This window comes from Pogona vitticeps, chromosome 6, assembly GCF_051106095.1.
Source record: "Pogona vitticeps strain Pit_001003342236 chromosome 6, PviZW2.1, whole genome shotgun sequence".
Classification (NCBI taxonomy): Eukaryota; Metazoa; Chordata; class Lepidosauria; order Squamata; family Agamidae; genus Pogona; species Pogona vitticeps.
Window position 1 is genome coordinate 118,653,993 of NC_135788.1, and position 11,039 is coordinate 118,665,031.

Here is an 11,039-nt window from a genome sequence, read left to right on the forward strand (position 1 = left end):
ATTCACACTCCACCGAAAGAAATACAAGGGTCAAACAAAACAACCACCACAAGAAGTGTTTAATTAAAGGTACAGAAACTCCACGATGCATCTACAGAATTTTCTGCAACCTACACCAGACAGGCAGAGGCTGCAACTGCTACGGATGGGATTTCTTGTACTACAAATCCTATAATTCTCCATGCTGGGTGTCCTACCTGACAGAAGACACCTAAATGTGATTTACCTGGGAGGAAAGCTTCACCTACACAGCTCTGAGGCTCAGCCTAGCTCCCCGTCTTCCTGTTCTGAAAGAAGCAGGAAGGGGAAACTTGAGGGAAGCTAGGCCTAGCTACGCCTCAGTTCCTTCCATTTTAGGCCTTTTTCTCCCAAGTCAGCCACATTTAGGTGTCTGCAAGGTGTGTGTAAGTCAGGCAGAACTCCCAAAATCAGGGACTAGGGGATTTCTAGTCCAGCATCCCTAGCAACTACATTTTATGCTACCCACAGCTCTTGAAATGCCAGAAAGACATATGGACGACCCAGTGTTTACATCTCTCAGATGCACTAACGTTTTTAAAAGGGGTGTGTGTGGACGAAGAGAGGAAGAGAACGATGGTGAAGAATTTATGAGGAAGCAAGTTCTCTCTGCTAAACCCCATCTTTCAGTCTATATGGTACTGGAATCTACAGCCGAGCTCTGCGGAGACTCTAGGAAAATGCAGTCCTCTGGATACACCATTTGGCTGCCGTTCCCTTCAGATCTGGCTAGCAGGACCGGTAGCGATGGATGATGGGAGCTGCAGTCTGACTGCCGGTTCAGAGAGACGTGGCCTTGGTTAGAACCGGAGAAAGGCCAGGGAGGGAAGTTCAGACCGAGGGAGAGCCCTGGGAGAGCCGGCGCAAGAATAGCAGCTGGCGTTTTGGGGAGTAAAAAAAGGAGCCTAATGGGTGGAGCAGAGTGAAGTGGAGACACCTGGTCTCTTGGCTCCACCAGAGATCTGAGAGGTCGCTGCCGCTGTAGATATGCAGGGTTGTGAGTCACCAATGTGAGCCAATAATGTGGAGAGATGCTTCTGGTCCAGGATCATCATCATCACCACATTTCCCGGCTTCTCAATGCCATCTGGTGGCAAAGCGGAGTATTTTGTGATGCCGCTGCCAGTAAAAATGACCTCTTGAGACGAAATACGCGTGTCAACCCAGATCGCTTTATTAAAAATATATATATTTATTTGCAAACAGGCTCCAGAGCCATTTGGACACAGACCCTCCTGGCAGCGAAAGGCAGCTTGGCTATACGTCGTGAGGTATTTTACAGCTTTCGATACAGACTTTGTGGTTTCCGTGGTCTCCGGACGAAGCTGAAACTTCCCTGCGGCGGCCATCATCTTCCACAGTATCACATCTCTTTTCAGCTTTTTTTTTTTCATTTTTTGGCCTCTGTAAGGCCGAGGGGTGCCCGACCCAAAGTTTTACAGAGTTTTAGGCCTTCCGAGTTGCTATTTAGAATATTATATTTTCTCACCGCGAGTCAGCGTTCCCTAACCCATCCTTCCTCCGACTGGACACTTTTGGGCTTTGTGGGACCACAGCTCCCATTGTCCCCCCGCAAAAAAAAAAATAAGGAAGAGATGGCAGAGTGACTATAGGGGTTAGAGTTCGAATCTGGTCGCAGGAGACCCTGGTTCAACAAGTCCAGGCCCCTGGGTCTTGGCCTGGCCAACCTGATCAGACTGTTCTGAGAATAAAGGAGAGTCATTTCCCTCCCACCAGCTCATGGGAGGAAAATCAGAATTGAAATGGAACAACTCTTTAAATACGTCTTGAATGAAAACACACACTGGGTGAGGCGGACTCAAGTCGGCTCTCTCCCGTCCTGAGCGACCTCACAGGGTTGTTGTGAGGATAAAATAGGAGCAGAGGAGAGTGACGTCCATGTAAGAAAAGTGGGCTAGAAAAGTGACCAAAACCAAACAAAAAAATCCCAGATACTCAGCCGGTCGCTCTCACTCTGAGAGATCTGCTTTGCTGGACTGATTTGAGGGTGAAATGGGGATTCATGCACATTCAAGGGAAACCGGGAGATCAATGTAATGAATAAATTAAAGATACTTGGAAGAGTTGCCCCAATTGTGGGTCAATTAATTATAAGTGAAGGAAGGAAGGATTAAAGGTAGACGGGGGTGGGGGGAGAAGGAAGGAAGGAAGGAACTGGTTATGGATGGATGGATGGATGGATGGATGGAAGGAAGGAAGGAAGGAAGGAAGGAAGGAAGGAAGGGAGGGAGGGAGGGAGGGAGGGAGGGAGGGAGGGAGGAAGGAAGGAAGGAAGGAAGGAAAATGGAAGGAAGGAAGGAAGGAAGGGAGGGAGGGAGGGAGGGAGGAAGGAAGGAAGGAAGGAAGGAAGGAAGGGAGGGAGGGAGGGAGGGAGGAAGGAAGGAAGGAAGGAAGGAAGGAAGGAAGGAAAATGGAAGGAAGGAAGGAAGGGAGGGAGGGAGGGAGGGAGGAAGGAAGGAAGGAAGGAAGGAAGGAAGGAAGGAAGGAAGGAAGGAAGGAAGGAAGGAAGGAAGGAAGGAAGGACAGAGAAATGGGCACCATTCCTGGCAAGGCATTTCTCAGTCTTCCTTTCTTGCTCTCTGGTGCCCAGACAGATGCAACCCCCCTCCCTCTTTCTCGCCCCCCCCCCCAAATCCTTAGCTAGGTCACAATCCCCTCCATGTTCCCTCTCTCTGCAGGCTGCCTGCCTCCTTGCATCACAATCCCTCCCACCCCTCCCCACCACTGCCCCCAGCTGCTGCCCCAGCCCCCCAGTCAGTAGCTCCCCCACCACCAGCCACCAGGAGGGCTGTGGAGTGTGGATGTCAGCCCGGCCAGCCGGCCAGCCGCTGGCCCCACCGCCTCTCCCATGGGGGAGACCACCTTCCCCTACTGGGCCGCCGAGGGCTGCTGCCTCGAGGTTGTAGAAACAATCCTCTTCCTGGTTACCTTGATCATCATCCTGCAGCTGGCCGTCAGCCTGGCCCCGGCGGTGAGGAGCGCCGAGGGGCGTTGGGGTGGGGAGGGGGGAATGTGGTGCGGTTCGGGTTCAAGGCAGGACTTGTTGAGCACCTACGCACTGCACAACTGGACTGGGGTGGTGCCTTCAGGGTAGCATCCTGCGAAATCCTTAACTTGTCGTTCGGCGCGCAGAACGGGGGAATTAGCCTTCCCTGCCCGAGCAAAGAGTCTTCCCCAAAGGCTGCCCTGGGAGTTGTAGCCCAAGAAACACCGTTCTGGGAGTTGTAGTCCCTCAAACGGCCCCTACTTTGGAATACCTCGTGGAGCTACAAATCCTGGATTCCAGAGGATGGACCTCTGAAGACGACAGAGGGGGTGTTGATCTGAAGTGGACTTAGACGGCTGTCGTGGAAGTGGGTTGCCGGATCAGGGCCCTGGCTGGGCTCTATAGGAATGGTGGTGCTTCTCCAGGCCCTGGAACTGCTCTCAGGGCAAATAAAGAAGAAAGGGGGTGGGGGGTTAAAAAAAGGATTCATTTTATTATGTCCAGGAGCCCACCTCTTCCTCACTTCAAGACCAGGATTGCCATGGGGTTTGCCCACATATTCTTTTAATGCAGTGCTCATGCACTGGATCTGTTCTCTTTTTCCTCCCCCTTGCATATCTGGGGCCCTTTCACTTAAGACTCTGTCTCTCGTCCCCGTCCTCTTAGAACTGCAGAGCTGGAAGGGCCCCGATGGCTGGTCAAGTCCGGCCCCTGTCCAGGAGGCCCAAGGAGGGATTCCCGCTCTGAAGGAGACCAACCACTGAGCTATCCAGCCGTTCGCGTCCTGCTTGTTGCCACAACCTGCCGTCTTCGAAGCCCTTCTGGCCTCCTCTCTCGAACCTGGCTTGTCTGGTCTCCGTGATTCAGGAACCGTGGGCCGGATTCTGCCCCAGACTCAGAGGGAGGCTCAAGGCAGCTTTCAGGTCTTGGTTCCCTGCCTTGAAACCCCGAAAGGCGTCACAAGAGTTCCCAAGCTATGGGTCAGCCTGGGTTTTTTTTTTAATGACTGACTTTCTCCTTCTCTCTCTTTCTCCAGATCTGCTGTTATGTCTGCTGCATCATTAGATCTTTGTACAGAAGCATTATGGCCACAGGTGAGGAAGGGGGCCGGTGGTGGTGATGATGGTAGTCAAGAATACCTATGAACCACTGGTGGAAGCCACACTGCATAATGAAGTGCCTAGCAACTCTTTCTTTCTTTCTTTCTTTCTTTCTTTCTTTCTTTCTTTCTTTCTTTCTTTCTTTCTTTCTTTCTTTCTTTCTTTCTTTCCTTCTTTCTTCCTTCCTTCCTTCCTTCATTCATTCATTCATTCCTTTCTTCTTTTCCTTCTTTCCTTCTTTCCTTCCTTCCTTCCTTCTTTCTTTCTTTCTTTCTTTCTTTCTTTCTTTCTTTCTTTCTTTCTTTCTTTCTTTCTTTCTTTCTTTCTTTCTTTCTTTCTTTCTTTCTTTCTTTCTATGTTTCTTTCCTTCTTCCTTCCTTCCTTCCTTCCTTCCTTCCTTCCTTCCTTCCTTCCTTCCTAATGCTCAGCAAAGTTCCTGTGCCTTTAACATGGCAGGCAGAAGTTTCACTGGTGAAGCTAACATCATAATCATCTCCTTTATGAGTCCCACATTTTCTCCATGGGGCACCAAGAAAGCCTGATCAAAAAAAAATTGGTTTTGAAACCGCTTGGTTCTCAGCCATTGCCCTTAGGATACGAAACGTTTAGCAAGCTTCCCAACCGGGATGGGGCTTGTGAGCTTTCCAAATACTGTACAGCAGAACTACACCTCCCATTGCACAGTGATGGGAGTTGTAGTCAAACACAGCTGCAAAGGAAATGATGAGTACTGACAAACAAAGGTGTCCAATGAAAACTTTGTTAAATATGTTTGGAAATATACAGTTAGAATAGGGGCAAAAGGAAGGAAGGAATTATTGTTATTATCGTAGCAGTTGCAAGATTGATATTTGCAAGGAATAACCAGTTTAATGTGGAGGATCGGGATAAAGAAATGTGGAACAGGGCTATCAACAATAAATTAACGTGTGAATTGAACGTTGGGAAAAGAATATTGAAAGCAAACTATTTGAAAGCTATATGAAATTTGTTCTAGTACATCTGTTTGGGAAAGATTCTGGACAAGAATCCTTACAATTTTTGGAGAGAAATGAGGCATGTACATTAAAAAGGGGTGGGTGGGCGGGAAAATCCCAAGGGTCGTGGGGAACACTGGATGTCTTATGTATTATGAGTTTTGATTTGGAATTGAGTTTATGTTTTTGCTGTTGATAAGTTTTCTTTCTCTTCTCAGTCTTGTCAGGGCAGTGTTCCCATCAGGACCTCGCTCACCGGCGGCGCCGGGAAAGGAGCCATTCCCCAACCTGCCACTGCCTCCTGTGCATTCCTGAACCCATCCATCTTACCATGAATGTCCAGAATGAGGAGCATCATCGGGTGGGGAGGCGCCCCTATCCCAACTACCTGCCATGCCACCCGCCCCGCTATTACCATCCTTGTGACTGCGAAAACCGGTCCCGTCCGCGTACCGCCTTGGCCCCTGCTGGTTATGCCCCCATCGTTCGCTGCCGGGACGTGGCCGTCGGCACCTCCGAGCCCATGTTATATCCGGGCAGCCAGGAACACCGGAATGACATGGCCGTGGGCACCGAATTCTACCCCCGGACACAGGTGGGGGAGACCCACTACCGCCTATTAGGGCCCAGCCATGATGCTGAATACACAGGAGGACCCCCGCCACGCTCCCATCGGCCCACCAAAGTTTACATCTACCCGGTGCACCCCCAGACGCCCCCCGGGAGCAGATCGGCTAGCCCGGAGAGGCTCCTCCGGCGTCGGGGAGCCACGACCGGCAGCCAGGAAGATCAGCAGCAGGAATTTGAGACCCAAGAGCCGCGTCGCAAGGCCCGGGAGCCGGAGCAGCACGCCAGAGGGGCCCCGCCGCGCTTCCACACTGTTGCCACCAGCGTCCTCCAAAGGGCCGCCCAAACCGAGGCCTCGGGCCCCAAGCAGCAGCATCCTTGGTCCGAGGCACCGGCCGACTCGGATTGGGTCTATCGGCCCCTGTAGATTGCCACCCTGTCACCCTGGCAGGCCAAAAAATAAAAAAATAAAAAAGAGGAGCCGGCGGCCAAAGAGCGAGAGGAGGAAACAATAAACGAGGAGGGGAGCAGAACACTCCCAAAACCCCATAAGAGATTTCTCATTGTTGTTATCTTTTAATAATAAATTTTGGCTGACTTCTCTTGCTCGGCGGGCGGTCTCAGATATCCACTGCGGACCGCCCATATGGTCCCCGCGACACGGGTGGCGGGACCATTCCCCCTCCGGCGGTTTCTCTTCCACTGTGGCTGGATCCATGTGGTGCACATGACGCTCCGGACCCCTGCCCTTGGGGTAGACTAATACCGTCCATTCCTCCGGATTTCGTCTTGGCATTATGGGTCTTGCTCTTTCTTTAGTCAGTATCTTTTCTCCTTCTTCATCTGCGTTTGAGGACAGTCTCTTTCTAGGCACAGAGAATACCCGAATTTCCTTATCTTGTTTCTCTGTTACGTTTTCATTAATAACGGTCACTTTCTCAGTCTCTTTAGACAAACTGCCTTCTTCAGTCATCAAAAAGACAGCTATCTTTTCCCTCACACCTCCTAGCTCCTTCTTCTCTCCTCCCTTGGTCATTTCTAACTGATTTAACTGCCTTTCCCTCTCATGACTGTCTCGTATCATCCCTGTCTCCTCCGCGCAATCATCTTCCTTCTCTCCGGCACATGTCTCTGTCTCTTGCTCTTTCCCTTGTTCACTCCCTATTTCCCATTCTGATCCTACTATTTCCCTTGCTTGTTCTTTCCCTTCTGTTTGCTTTACAGTAGAGTCGACGCTTGAGGGGACGGCTCACTCTTTGACTCCTCGATTGCCACTATCTCATAGCGGCCCTGACTGGTAGCGGCCCTGACTGGACTCACCTTTGCCTTCGTCGTCTAGTCGTTTAGTTGTGTCCGACTCTTCGTGACCCCATGGACCAGAGCACGCCAGGCCCTCCTGTCTTCCACTGCCTCCCGAAGTTGGGTCAAATTCATGTTGGTCGCTTTGGTGACCCTGTCCAGCCATCTCGTCCTCTGCCGTCCCCTTCTCATCTTTCCTTCACACTTTCCCAACATCAGGGCCTTTCCCAGGGAGTCTTCTCTTCTCATGAGATGGCCAAAGTATTGGAACCTCAGCTTCTGGATCTGTCCTTCCAGGGAGCACTCAGGGTTGATTTCCTTCAGACTGGATAGGTTTGTTCTCCTTGCAGTTCAGGGGACTCTCAAGAGCCTCCTCCAGCATCACAATTCAAAGGCATCAATTCTTCGGCGGTCTGCTTTCCTTATGGTCCAGCTCAAGGTTTGTCATCGCTTTCCTCCCAAGAAGCAGGCGTCTTTTGCCTTAGGAAACAATAAATGAGGGACCCAACCTGAGTCTTTTCATCTGCCACACTCTGGTCCCCCCCCCCCCCACTGGCGGCTCTCTCCTGCATTTGCATGCCAGCCCTCGGTTGGACTACAGCTCCCATCGCTCCCGGCTGCGTGGGTGGCGAGCCGTGCTGGCTGGGAGAAATGGGGGTTGTCGTCCGAACCACCCCAAGGTTATCAGGACTGGGAAGGTTGGCCTGGCTCTGTAAGAGGGTCCCCAGGCCCAGAGGTTACCAACTTTCTGAATGAGGGCTGCTCCTGCGCCGTATTTGCTGCCGCCCTAGCCCAGGTCTGAGGGAGGCGACAACGTCTCCTGTCCAAAGTCTGGGGGAAATCGTCATTTCTGACCATCAGGCTCAGAATCCTCTGGCCGTTGAGTGGGTGGGCGAGGCGGAATAAAACCAGAAAACTTCCCCAGGGCATGAGGTCCCCGAATGAAGATTCAGAAGAGACCAGAGAAAGTGGGTTCACATCCAACGGATGATGGATTTACTAGAGGTTCAAAACACTCTGTATCTTTTTTGGATGGACTACGCCCAGAATCCTAAAGGGGCTGGGGATTCTGGGGGCTGTAGTCCTCAACAGCACGGATTCCCAATTCTGGGACTGATGGAGTCCGGTGCCGTAAGACAAGCCGGTGACAAGATGAGGAGATTTTTTTTCAGACTGTAATTTTCAGAATCTCCAAGACAGGCAGCCATAAGACCACACAAACAGGTCATGCCGTTCCATGTCCAGTCGCGCCAGCCACGTGACCACGGAAACGGTCTTCCGACAAACGCTGGCTCTACGGCTTGGAGACAGGGATGAGCACCGCGCCTTTATGTATATTATATAAACACAGCGCAAACTGAATTGTTCATAGATCGAACAGTACACTGTGGTAGGAAGGGGGGGGGGAACCATGAACATCACTATATGATGTAACCTAAAAGTAGGATTCAACCTGTGGAACTGATTGTTATGCGGGTAACGTAAGTCTTAGTTGCATCTTACATATTTCCTCTTTAAAAAGCCAACCTAGTTCAGACTCTTTGTTGCACGGTTACCATCTTCTAATTTCAAGCTACTTGTGCTCTGTCCTCATGCTCCACACATTTAGTTTGGATTTGTAACTGCCCTGCCTGGAGGTAGCTCACTTTTTACTGATTGCTATGAACTGGGCCTTCTCCAACATGCATTCGCAGACCATGTTATTCGTTATTCGTTTCACGAACGCTCCAGGAGTCACTTTTCCAGATCATCAAAACGAGAATGCCACTCGCCCATAGATGTAGCTTTGGACAGGTTGCCTGGTCCCAGGTTCTCCCCCCCCCCCAAAAAAAAGGGGAAGGGCAAACCACTTCTGAGGACTCTCTGCCCTTAAAACCCTGAAAAAGGTCAGAACCGACTTGATAGCATACAATTATTATTCATTGTCAACCATTTCTGGCTTTTCTTTGGGCTGCGATTCTCAGAGTCCTCCATGGAGGATTCTAGGAATTGTTGGCTGGAGAATTCTGGCTATTTTAACCCAGAAAAAAAAGAAAGAAAATTTCCAAGTTTGGCAGTCAATAAGAATTTCTTATCCGGATTTGGTGCTAGTAGCCAGAATTCCTCAGTTCCTTTGTCTACACACATAAAGTGTAGCAAGGTGTTTGCCCTAACTAGAGGTGTGCAAATGTATTTTTGGACTACAGCTCCCACAATGCCCTAGTAGGTCACCCAAAAAAATCTCGTGGGCACCCCTCTAAAATTTAAACATAAAGCAGAGGACAGCGTCACAGTCCTCAAGCCTCCACGGTGAAGTCAAAGCGATTGGAGCCGGACACCACAAGGGGGAGCTAAAGGCTATCGAGAAAGCAGCCAGTCAGTCACAGGGCAGGGAGGTGTACGCTCTCTCTTTCCGATTAGAATACGTCTCTTCTTCTCCAAGGCCCCGAAACCCTAGACTTAAAAATGAATAGAGGGAACTACACATCCGGTTTCGGCAGAAGTATGATTTTTTTAAAAAAGTTTTTTATTTCCAGGAGAGAAATGAGAGCTGATCAAAGGAATCAAGTGAGATGAGTTTGTAGTGGAGGATTTGGGGGTGGGATTTAAGCAGGTCTATGCCACCCCGGTCCTCATCTTTCTTAAGTCTAAGCATTATTAAGATGTTCAAAATCTTAAGTGTTCAAAAATGAAAATATGAAAATGTTCACCTTAATAATAAAATTATTACTATATACCTCTGTTCATATACAATACATATACATAGGGGGGAGAGTGCTAGGAATTCTTGGTCATTTAATCTTTTTGAAGCACAATGGAATGTGAATATGCAAAATAATAATAATAATAATAATAATAATAATAATAATAATAATAATAATAATAATAATAATAATAATAATAATAATAATAAGAATAAGAATAAGAATAAGAATAATAATAATAATAATAATAAGAAGAAGAAGAAGAAGAAGAAGAAGAAGAAGAAGAAGAAGATTTTTTTTAATTGACTGTGGGTGGTATTTTTGAGGTATCAACATCATCTTGGAACAGCAGCGGTGGAAGGCATCCTGTGGTTCAGTCAATCCAGCCCCTCTCGAGGAGGCCCAGTGGGGAATCGAACTCCCAACCTAACCTCTCACCTAAACCCCCGAGCTATCTATCTGGCAGTTCAAAGCAGCCCACTTCTCTAGTCACACAGGGTCAGGCTTGGGCGAGCCGACAGAAGTCCAACAGAATAGAAACGGGTGCACGTGTTTCATGCAAAACGTTATGCATTTATTTAAGTGGAGCGGTTTGGTCTTCACCCGTCAGATTCGGGGAATCTTTTTTCTTCCCTTTCATGGAGGGTTGCATTTCCCCTGGACAGAGTCACTGACGGGGCCCCATGTCTGCCTTTTGGTGGGGAGGGCCACTCCTTTTACTTTCTGTGACCCTTTTTCTCTTGCGCTTCTTGCATAGGCCTGCACAAGGTTCCTGCTAGAAACCTGAACCCATCGATCGCTTTCCATCGCTCCCATCTCTCCATTCATTTCCATTTCCCGCCCCCTCTCCTGTGCCCCTCTTACCTTCATCCTCCCGCCCACAGCATGAAACTGGACAAATAAAGATGCAAGTTAGGGAAAATAAATCTTATCTGTGCATAAAACAGTCTGGTCTATTTATAGATGCACGCATATATAGCATGTAGTAGGGCTTGATTATGTAGAAACCTCACTTAGCAGTATATGATTTAAAAAACACATCCCTGTGGTTTAGGACAAGAATTTCCCAACATCAAAGTTGGGAAAGTTTTTGTGTCTGCTTGTAGTTAGTTAGTATTAGTTAACTACCCCGGGCTGGCTGTAAGAAAGGATATATACTAGACAAATACAGTGATGCATCGCAAGACGAATGCCTCGCACAACGAAAAACTCGCAAGACAAAAGCATTTTGCGATTTTTTGGTAACTTGCAAGACACATTTTTCTATGGCTGTGCTTCGCAAGACAAAATGTTTGCATTTTTTTAAAAATTAAATTTCAATGCATCCCTATGGAAAACTGTGCTTCGCAAGACAAAATTTTCGCAATACGAAACAACTCGCGGAACA